This window comes from Oncorhynchus keta, unplaced genomic scaffold, assembly GCF_023373465.1.
Source record: "Oncorhynchus keta strain PuntledgeMale-10-30-2019 unplaced genomic scaffold, Oket_V2 Un_scaffold_17597_pilon_pilon, whole genome shotgun sequence".
Lineage (NCBI taxonomy): Eukaryota > Metazoa > Chordata > Actinopteri > Salmoniformes > Salmonidae > Oncorhynchus > Oncorhynchus keta.
The window spans coordinates 105001-116770 of record NW_026290827.1 but is presented as its reverse complement, the minus strand read 5'-3'; positions in this window follow the sequence as shown (position 1 = coordinate 116770).

Here is an 11770-nt window from a genome sequence, read left to right as displayed (position 1 = left end):
ATGTGTGACCTCAGGACCATAACAGCTCTAGTGTGACCTCAGGACTCTAACAATGTGTGGACCATCAGGACCAGGACCACAGCTCTAACAATGTGTGACCTCAGGACCATAACAGCTCTAACAATGTGTGACCTCAGGACCACGAGGAGCTCTAACAATGTGTGACCTCAGGACCATAACAATGTGTGACAGCTCTAACAATGTGTGACCTCAGGACCATAAGCTCTAACAGCTCTAACAATGTGTGACCTCAGGACCATCAGGACCATAGCTCTAACAGGAGCCTCAGGACCATCTCTAACAATGTGTGACCTCAGGACCATAACAGCTCTAACAATGTGTGACCTCAGGACCATAACAGCTCTAACAATGTGTGACCTCAGGACCATGAGGAGCTCTAACAATGTGTGACCTCAGGACCATAACAGCTCTAACAATGTGTGACCTCAGGACCATAACAATGCTCAGGACCATAGGAGCTCTAACAATGTGTGACCTCAGGACCATAACAGCTCTAACAATGTGTGACCTCAGGACCATGAGGAGCTCTAACAATGTGTGACCTCAGGACCATAACAGCTCTAACAATGTGTGACCTCAGGACCATAACAGCTCTAACAATGTGTGACCTCAGGACCATGACAGCTCTAACAATGTCTGACCTCAGGACCATGAGGAGCTCTAACAATGTGTGACCTCAGGACCATGCTCTAACAATGTGACCTCAGGACCATGGTCTGTAGTACCTCAGCTCTAACAATGTGTGACCTCAGGACCATGAGGAGCTCTAACAGCTCTAAGGACAATGTGTGACCTCAGGACCATGAGGAGCTCTAACAATGTGTGACCTCAGGACCATAGCAACAATGCTCTAACAATGTGTGACCTCAGGACCATGACAGCTCTAACAATGTGTGACCTCAGGACCATAACAGCTCTAACAATGTGTGACCTCAGGACCATGAGGAGCTCTAACAATGTGTGACCTCAGGACCATGAGGAGCTCTAACAATGTGTGACCTCAGGACCATGAGGAGCTCTAACAATGTCTGACCTCAGGAACAAATTAATTCATTCGATTCAAACCAGGGTCTGTAGTGACGCCTCTACCACTGAGATACAGCCCGGGATAGAACCAGGGTCTGTAGTGACGCCTCTAGCACTGAGATACAGCCCGGGATAGAACCAGGGTCTGTAGTGACGCCTCTAGCACTGAGATACAGCCCGGGATAGAACCAGGTTCTGTAGTGACGACTCTAGCACTGAGATACAGCCCGGGATAGAACCAGGGTCTGTAGTAACGCCACTAGCACGGAGATGTAGCCCGGAATCGAACCAGGGTCTGTAGTGATGCCTCACGCACCCGATATGCAGTGCCTTAGACCGCTGTGATACAGCCTGGAATCGAACCAGGGTCTGTAGTGACCCCTCATGCAACCGAGATGCAGAGTCTTAGACCGCTGTGATACAGTCAGGAATCGAACCAGGGTCTGTAGTGACGTCGCTGCGCCACACGGTAGCTCAAAATGTCTCTTTGTTTCTCTTGTGAAACACACCCAGACATTTTATATAACTTTAGAGCACTGTACACACACACACACACACACACACACACACACACACACACACACACACACACACCCCTGACATGACAGCACACATTTCTGCCAATATGCAAAGTAGGGCGTCGACCTGCAGGGGAGGAACTGACATTCAGAGAAGATTACACAGGTGTGTGTGTGTGTGTGTGTGTGTGTGTGTGTGTGTGTGTGTGTGTGTGTGTGTGTGTGTGTGTGTGTGTGTGTGTGTGTGTGTGTGTGTGTGTGTGATCTCTTTACATAAGTGTGACACTTAAACATCTTAAATGTGTGTCAACATTCCATAATGATAGGGATAAATTAACAGATGCACACACACACACACACACACACACACACACACACACACACACACACACACCTTTCCCCTCGCGCACTTTTCACACAGAGGTAATTTGTTTATTGGAGAGAATATTTCAGAGAAATGGGGAACATTGTGTTATTCACAATCCATTAGTCACACAAACTAACCTTGTTTACCAGAGGAGATATCAGTCTGGATTAGATACTGTTTTCCAGAGGAGATATCAGTCTGGGTTAGATACTGTTTACCAGAGATATCAGTCTGGATTAGATACTGTTTACCAGAGGGAGATATCAGTCTGGGTTTGATACTGTTTACCAGAGGGAGATATCCGTCTGGGTTAGGTACTATTTCAACAGAGATATCAGTCTGGGTTAGATACTGTTTACCAGAGGAGATATCAGTCTGGTTTAGATACTGTTTACCAGAGGAGATATCAGTCTGGTTTAGATACTGTTTACCAGAGGAGATATAAGTCTGGTTTAGATACTGTTTACCAGAGGGAGATATCAGTCTGGGTTAGGTACTATTTTAACAGAGACATCAGTCTGGATTAGATACTGTTTACTAGAGATATCAGTCTGGATTAGATAATGTTTACTAGAGATATCAGTCTGGTTTAGATACTGTTTACTAGAGATATCAGTCTGGGTTAGATACTGTTTTAACAGAGATATCAGTCTGGATTAGATACTGTTTACCAGAGGGAGATATCAGTCTGGTTTAGGTACTATTTTAACAGAGATATCATTCTGGGTTAGATACTGTTTACCAGAGGAGATATCAGTCTGGTTTAGATACTGTTTACCAGAGGGAGATATCAGTCTGGGTTAGGTACTATTTTAACAGAGATATCAGTCTGGGTTAGATACTGTTTTACCAGAGGAGATATCAGTCTGGGTTAGATACTGTTTACCAGAGATATCAGTCTGGTTTGGATACTGTTTACCAAAGGGAGATATCAGTCTGGGTTAGGTACTGTTTTAACAGAGATATCAGTCTGGGTTAGATACTGTTTACCAGAGGGAGATATCAGTCTGGATTAGATACTGTTTTAACAGAGATATCAGTCTGGGTTAGATACTGTTTTAACAGAGATATCAGTCTGGATTAGATACTGTTTACCAGAGATATCAGTCTGGATTAGATACGGTTTTAACAGAGATATCAGTCTGGATTAGATACGGTTTTAACAGAGATATCAGTCTGGGTTAGATACTGTTTTACCAGAGGAGATATCAGTCTGGGTTAGATACTGTTTACCAGAGGGAGATATCAGTCTGGGTTAGATACTGTTTTAACAGAGATATCAGTCTGGGTTAGATACTGTTTTAACAGAGATATCAGTCTGGGTTAGGTACTATTTTAACAGAGGGAGATATCAGTCTGGGTTAGATACTGTTTTAACAGAGATATCAGTCTGGGTTAGATACTGTTTTAACAGAGATATCAGTCTGGGTTAGATACTGTTTTACCAGAGATATCAGTCTGGTTTAGATACTGTTTACCAGAGATATCAGTCTGGGTTAGATACTGTTTACTAGAGATATCAGTCTGGTTTAGATACTGTTTTAACAGAGGGAGATATCAGTCTGGGTTAGATACTGTTTTAACAGAGGGAGATATCAGTCTGGGTTAGATACTGTTTTAACAGAGATATCAGTCTGGGTTAGGTACTATTTTAACAGAGATATCCGTCTGGGTTAGATAATGTTTTAACAGAGATATCAGTCTGGGTTAGATACTGTTTTAACAGAGGGAGATATCAGTCTGTGTTAGATATTGTTTTACCAGAGATATCAGTCTGGGTTAGATACTGTTTTAACAGAGGGAGATATCAGTCTGGGTTAGATACTGTTTTAACAGAGATATCCGTCTGGGTTAGATACTGTTTTAACAGAGATATCAGTCTGGGTTAGATACTGTTTTAACAGAGGAGATATCAGTCTGGATTAGATACGGTTTTAACAGAGATATCAGTCTGGGTTAGATACTGTTTTAACAGAGGGAGATATCAGTCTGTGTTAGATATTGTTTTACCAGAGATATCAGTCTGGGTTAGATACTGTTTTAACAGAGGAGATATCAGTCTGGGTTAGATACTGTTTTAACAGAGGAGATATCAGTCTGTGTTAGATATTGTTTTACCAGAGATATCAGTCTGGGTTAGATACTGTTTACTAGAGATATCAGTCTGGTTTAGATACTGTTTTAACAGAGGGAGATATCAGTCTGGGTTAGATACTGTTTTAACAGAGGGAGATATCAGTCTGGGTTAGATACTGTTTTAACAGAGATATCAGTCTGGGTTAGGTACTATTTTAACAGAGATATCCGTCTGGGTTAGATAATGTTTTAACAGAGATATCAGTCTGGGTTAGATACTGTTTTAACAGAGGGAGATATCAGTCTGTGTTAGATATTGTTTTACCAGAGATATCAGTCTGGGTTAGATACTGTTTTAACAGAGGGAGATATCAGTCTGGGTTAGATACTGTTTTAACAGAGATATCCGTCTGGGTTAGATACTGTTTTAACAGAGATATCAGTCTGGGTTAGATACTGTTTTAACAGAGGGAGATATCAGTCTGGATTAGATACGGTTTTAACAGAGATATCAGTCTGGGTTAGATACTGTTTTAACAGAGGGAGATATCAGTCTGTGTTAGATATTGTTTTACCAGAGATATCAGTCTGGGTTAGATACTGTTTTAACAGAGGGAGATATCAGTCTGGGTTAGATACTGTTTTAACAGAGATATCCGTCTGGGTTAGATACTGTTTTAACAGAGATATCAGTCTGGGTTAGATACTGTTTTAACAGAGGGAGATATCAGTCTGGATTAGATACGGTTTTAACAGAGATATCAGTCTGGGTTAGATACTGTTTTAACAGAGGGAGATATCAGTCTGTGTTAGATATTGTTTTACCAGAGATATCAGTCTGGGTTAGATACTGTTTTAACAGAGGGAGATATCAGTCTGGGTTAGATACTGTTTTAACAGAGGGAGATATCAGTCTGTGTTAGATATTGTTTTACCAGAGATATCAGTCTGGGTTAGATACTGTTTACTAGAGATATCAGTCTGGTTTAGATACTGTTTTAACAGAGGGAGATATCAGTCTGGGTTAGATACTGTTTTAACAGAGGGAGATATCAGTCTGGGTTAGATACTGTTTTAACAGAGATATCAGTCTGGGTTAGGTACTATTTTAACAGAGATATCCGTCTGGGTTAGATAATGTTTTAACAGAGATATCAGTCTGGGTTAGATACTGTTTTAACAGAGGGAGATATCAGTCTGTGTTAGATATTGTTTTACCAGAGATATCAGTCTGGGTTAGATACTGTTTTAACAGAGGGAGATATCAGTCTGGGTTAGATACGGTTTTAACAGAGATATCCGTCTGGGTTAGATACTGTTTTAACAGAGATATCAGTCTGGGTTAGATACTGTTTTAACAGAGGGAGATATCAGTCTGGATTAGATACTGTTTTAACAGAGGGAGATATCAGTCTGGGTTAGATACTGTTTTAACAGAGATATCCGTCTGGGTTAGATACTGTTTTAACAGAGATATCAGTCTGGGTTAGATACTGTTTTAACAGAGGGAGATATCAGTCTGGATTAGATACGGTTTTAACAGAGATATCAGTCTGGGTTAGATACTGTTTTAACAGAGGGAGATATCAGTCTGGGTTAAATACTGTAAGGGGCTGGAGCAGGATATCAAGGTGTTTGTGTAGATCGGTGTTTGTGTAGATCAGTCAACCATGTACTGCAGGGTACAGGCCAACAGACAGAGCGATAATCATGGTTTATCCTTTGTGGTTTGCCCAAACACGCCATCACCGCAGTCAAACTGGCACTGTGTGTGTGTGTGTGTGTGTGTGTGTGTGTGTGTGTGTGTGTGTGTGTGTGTGTGTGTGTGTGTGTGTGTGTGTGTGTGTGTGTGTGTGTGTGTGTGTGTGTGTGTGTGTGTGTGTGTGTGTGTGTGTGTGTGTGTGTGTGTGTGTGTGTGTGTGTGTGTGTGTGTGTGTGTGTGTGTGTGCCATTTCACACCTGCTGTCGTGCTTCAGAACAGGTAGCCTAGCGGTTAAGAGCGTTGGGCCAGAAATCCGAAAGGTCGCTGGTTCGAATCCCTGAGCCAGCAAGGTGGAAAAATGGGCCATTCTGTCCTTGAGCGAGGCAGTTAACCCCCAACAACGACTGGATATTGATTATGGCACTGCACCGCATCTCTCTGATTCAGAGGGGTTGGGATAAATGCAGAGCACACATTTCGGTTGAATGCAATCAGTTGTGCAACTGACTAGGTGAGTTCTGACCAGGGGTTCTCATGTTTAATTATACTGCTGAGTTAATCCAGGGGTTCTCATGTTTTATTGTTTAATTATACTGCTGAGTTAATCCAGGGGTTCTCATGTTTTATTGTTTAATTATACTGCTGAGTTAATCCAGGGGTTCTCATGTTTAATTATACTGCTGAGTTAATCCAGGGGTTCTCATGTTTAATTATACTGCTGAGTTAATCCAGGGGTTCTCATGTTTTATTGTTTAATTATACTGCTGAGTTAATCCAGGGGTTCTCATGTTTTATTGTTTAATTATACTGCTGAGTTAATCCAGGGGTTCTCATGTTTAATTATACTGCTGAGTTAATCCAGGGGTTCTCATGTTTTATTGTTTAATTATACTGCTGAGTTAATCCAGGGGTTCTCATGTTTAATATACTGTTTAATTATACTGCTGAGTTAATCCAGGGGTTCTCATGTTTTATTGTTTAATTATACTGCTGAGTTAATCCAGGGGTTCTCATGTTTTATTGTTTAATTATACTGCTGAGTTAATCCAGGGGTTCTCATGTTTTATTGTTTAATTATACTGCTGAGTTAATCCAGGGGTTCTCATGTTTTATTGTTTAATTATACTGCTGAGTTAATCCAGGGGTTCTCATGTTTAATTATACTGCTGAGTTAATCCAGGGGTTCTCATGTTTTATTGTTTAATTATACTGCTGAGTTAATCCAGGGGTTCTCATGTTTTATTGTTTAATTATACTGCTGAGTTAATCCAGGGGTTCTCATGTTTTATTGTTTAATTATACTGCTGAGTTAATCCAGGGGTTCTCATGTTTATTGTTTAATTATACTGCTGAGTTAATCCAGGGGTTCTCATGTTTTATTGTTTAATTATACTGCTGAGTTAATCCAGGGGTTCTCATGTTTTATTGTTTAATTATACTGCTGAGTTAATCCAGGGGTTCTCATGTTTTATTGTTTAATTATACTGCTGAGTTAATCCAGGGGTTCTCATGTTTTATTGTTTAATTATACTGCTGAGTTAATCCAGGGGTTCTCATGTTTTATTGTTTAATTATACTGCTGAGTTAATCTAGGGGTTCTCATGTTTAATTATACTGCTGAGTTAATCTAGGGGTTCTCATGTTTTATTGTTTAATTATACTGCTGAGTTAATCTAGGGGTTCTCATGTTTTATTTAATTACTGTGAGTTAATCTAGTTAATTATACTGCTGAGTTAATCTAGGGTTCTCATGTTTATTATACTGCTGAGTTAATCCAGGGGTTCTCATGTTTTATTGTTTAATTATACTGCTGAGTTAATCCAGGGGTTCTCATGTTTTATTGTTTAATTATACTGCTGAGTTAATCCAGGGTTCTCATGTTTTATTGTTTAATTATACTGCTGAGTTAATCCAGGGGTTCTCATGTTTTATTGTTTAATTATACTGCTGAGTTAATCCAGGGGTTCTCATGTTTTATTGTTTAATTATACTGCTGAGTTAATCCAGGAGTTCTCATGTTTTATTGTTTAATTATACTGCTGAGTTAATCTAGGGGTTCTCATGTTTTATTGTTTAATTATACTGCTGAGTTAATCCAGGGGTTCTCATGTTTTATTGTTTAATTATACTGCTGAGTTAATCCAGGGGTTCTCATGTTTTATTGTTTAATTATACTGCTGAGTTAATCCAGGGGTTCTCATGTTTTATTGTTTAATTATACTGCTGAGTTAATCTAGGGGTTCTCATGTTTTATTGTTTAATTATACTGCTGAGTTAATCCAGGGGTTCTCCTGTTTAATTCTTTAATTATACTGCTGAGTTAATCCAGGGGTTCTCGTGTTTTATTCTTTAATTATACTGCTGAGTTTAATACAGGGGTTGTCATGTTTAATTATACTGCTGAGTTAATCCAGGGGTTCTCATGTTTAATTATACTGCTGAGTTAATCCAGGGGTTCCCGTGTTTAATTATACTGCTGAGTTAATCTAGGGGTTCTCGTGTTTAATTATACTGCTGAGATAATCCAGGGGTTCTCATGTTTTATTGTTTAATTATACTGCTGAGTTAATCTAGGGGTTCTCATGTTTTATTGTTTAATTATACTGCTGAGTTAATCCAGGGGTTCTCATGTTTAATTGTTTAATTATACTGCTGAGTTAATCCAGGGGTTCTCATGTTTTATTGTTTAATTATACTGCTGAGTTAATCCAGGGGTTCTCATGTTTAATTGTTTAATTATACTGCTGAGTTAATCCAGGGGTTCTCATGTTTTATTGTTTAATTATACTGCTGAGTTAATCCAGGGGTTCTCATGTTTAATTATACTGCTGAGTTAATCCAGGGGTTCTAATGTTTAATTATACTGCTGAGTTAATCCAGGGGTTCTCATGTTTTATTGTTTAATTATACTGCTGAGTTAATCCAGGGGTTCTCATGTTTTATTGTTTAATTATACTGCTGAGTTAATCCAGGGGTTCTCATGTTTTATTGTTTAATTATACTGCTGAGTTAATCCAGGGGTTCTCATGTTTTATTGTTTAATTATACTGCTGAGTTAATCCAGGGGTTCTCATGTTTTATTGTTTAATTATACTGCTGAGTTAATCTAGGGGTTCTCATGTTTTATTGTTTAATTATACTACTGAGTTAATCTAGGGGTTCTCATGTTTTATTGTTTAATTATACTGCTGAGTTAATCCAGGGGTTCTCATGTTTAATTATACTGCTGAGTTAATCTAGGGGTTCTCATGTTTAATTATACTGCTGAGTTAATCCAGGGGTTCTCATGTTTTATTGTTTAATTATACTGCTGAGTTAATCCAGGGGTTCTCATGTTTAATTATACTGCTGAGTTAATCCAGGGGTTCTCATGTTTTATTGTTTAATTATACTACTGAGTTAATCTAGGGGTTCTCATGTTTTATTGTTTAATTATACTGCTGAGTTTAATCCAGGGGTTCTCATGTTTTATTGTTTAATTATACTGCTGAGTTAATCCAGGGGTTCTCATGTTTTATTGTTTAATTATACTGCTGAGTTAATCCAGGGGTTCTCATGTTTAATTATACTGCTGAGTTAATCCAGGGGTTCTCATGTTTAATTATACTGCTGAGTTAATCCAGGGGTTCTCATGTTTTATTGTTTAATTATACTGCTGAGTTAATCCAGGGGTTCTCATGTTTAATTATACTGCTGAGTTAATCCAGGGGTTCTCATGTTTAATTATACTGCTGAGTTAATCCAGGGGTTCTCATGTTTAATTATACTGCTGAGTTAATCCAGGGGTTCTCATGTTTAATTATACTGCTGAGTTAATCCAGGGGTTCTCATGTTTTATTGTTTAATTATACTGCTGAGTTAATCCAGGGGTTCTCATGTTTAATTATACTGCTGAGTTTAATCCAGGGGTTCTCATGTTTAATTATACTGCTGAGTTAATCCAGGGGTTCTCATGTTTTATTGTTTAATTATACTGCTGAGTTAATCCAGGGGTTCTCATGTTTTATTGTTTAATTATACTGCTGAGTTAATCCAGGGGTTCTCATGTTTTATTGTTTAATTATACTGCTGAGTTAATCCAGGGGTTCTCATGTTTTATTGTTTAATTATACTGCTGAGTTAATCCAGGGGTTCTCATGTTTTATTGTTTAATTATACTGCTGAGTTAATCTAGGGGTTCTCATGTTTTATTGTTTAATTATACTGCTGAGTTAATCCAGGGGTTCTCATGTTTAATTATACTGCTGAGTTAATCCAGGGTTTAATTATACATGTTTTATTCTCATGTTTAATTATACTGCTGAGTTAATCCAGGGGTTCTCATGTTTTATTGTTTAATTATACTGCTGAGTTAATCCAGGGGTTCTCATGTTTAATTGTTTAATTATACTGCTGAGTTAATCCAGGGGTTCTCATGTTTAATTATACTGCTGAGTTAATCCAGGGGTTCTCATGTTTAATTATACTGGGGTTCTGAGTTAATACTGCAGGGTTAATCATGTTTATCAAATTATACTGCTGAGTTAATCCAGGGGTTCTCATGTTTAATTATACTGCTGAGTTAATCCAGGGGTTCTCATGTTTTTATTGTTTAATTATACTGCTGAGTTAATCCAGGGGTTCTCATGTTTTATCATGTTTAATTATACTGCTGAGTTAATCCAGGGGTTCTCATGTTTTATTGTTTAATTATACTGCTGAGTTAATCTAGGGGTTCTCATGTTTAATTATACTGCTGAGTTAATCCTCATGTTTAATTATACTGGAGTTAATCTTCTCATGTTTTATTATACTGCTGAGTTAATCCAGGGGTTCTCATGTTTTATTGTTTAATTATACTGCTGAGTTAATCCAGGGGTTCTCATGTTTTATTGTTTAATTATACTGCTGAGTTAATCCAGGGGTTCTCATGTTTAATTATACTGTTATCAGGGGTGTTTAATTATACTGCTGAGTTAATCTAGGGGTTCTCATGTTTATTGTTTAATCTAGGGGTATCATGTTTAATTATACTGAGTTAATCTAGGGGTTCTCATGTTTTATTGTTTAATTATACTGCTGAGTTAATCCAGGGGTTCTCATGTTTTATTGTTTAATTATACTGCTGAGTTAATCTAGGGGTTCTCATGTTTTATTGTTTAATTATACTGCTGAGTTAATCCAGGGGTTCTCATGTTTTATTGTTTAATTATAGGGGTTCTGCTGAGTTAAATCCAGGGGTCTAGGGGTTCTCATGTTTTATACTGCTGCCCCAGTTCTCATGTTTAATTATACTGCTGAGTTAATCCAGGGGTTCTACTGCTGAGTTTAATTATACTGCTGAATCCAGGGTTCTCATGTTTAATTATTAATCCTGGGGTTCTGTTTAATTATACTGCTGTTAATCCAGGGGTTCTCATGTTTTAATTATACTGCGTTTAATTCGCCTGCTCCCCAGTTAATCCAGAGTTCTCTGTTTAATTATACCTGCTGAGTTAATCCAGGGGTTCTCATGTTTTATTGTTTAATTATACTGCTGAGTTAATCCAGGGGTTCTCATGTTTTATTGTTTAATTATACTGCTGAGTTAATCCAGGGGTTCTCATGTTTTATTGTTTAATTATACTGCTGAGTTAATCCAGGGGTTCTCATGTTTTATTGTTTAATTATACTGCTGAGTTAATCTAGGGGTTCTCATGTTTAATTATACTGCTGAGTTAATCCAGGGGTTCTCATGTTTAATTATACTGCTGAGTTAATCCAGGGGTTCTCATGTTTTATTGTTTAATTATACTGCTGAGTTAATCCAGGGGTTCTCATGTTTTATTGTTTAATTATACTGCTGAGTTAATCCAGGGGTTATCATGGGGTTATTGTTTATCCTGCTGAGGGGTTATCATGTTTAATTATACTGCTGAGTTAATCTAGGGGTTCTCATGTTTTATTGTTTAATTATACTGCTGAGTTAATCCAGGGGTTCTCATGTTTAATTATACTGCTTGTTAATCCAGTTTAATCCCCCCCAGCCCAGCCCAGCCCAGTCTTCCCAGCCCCCCAGCTCAGCCCTATGTAAAGAACAG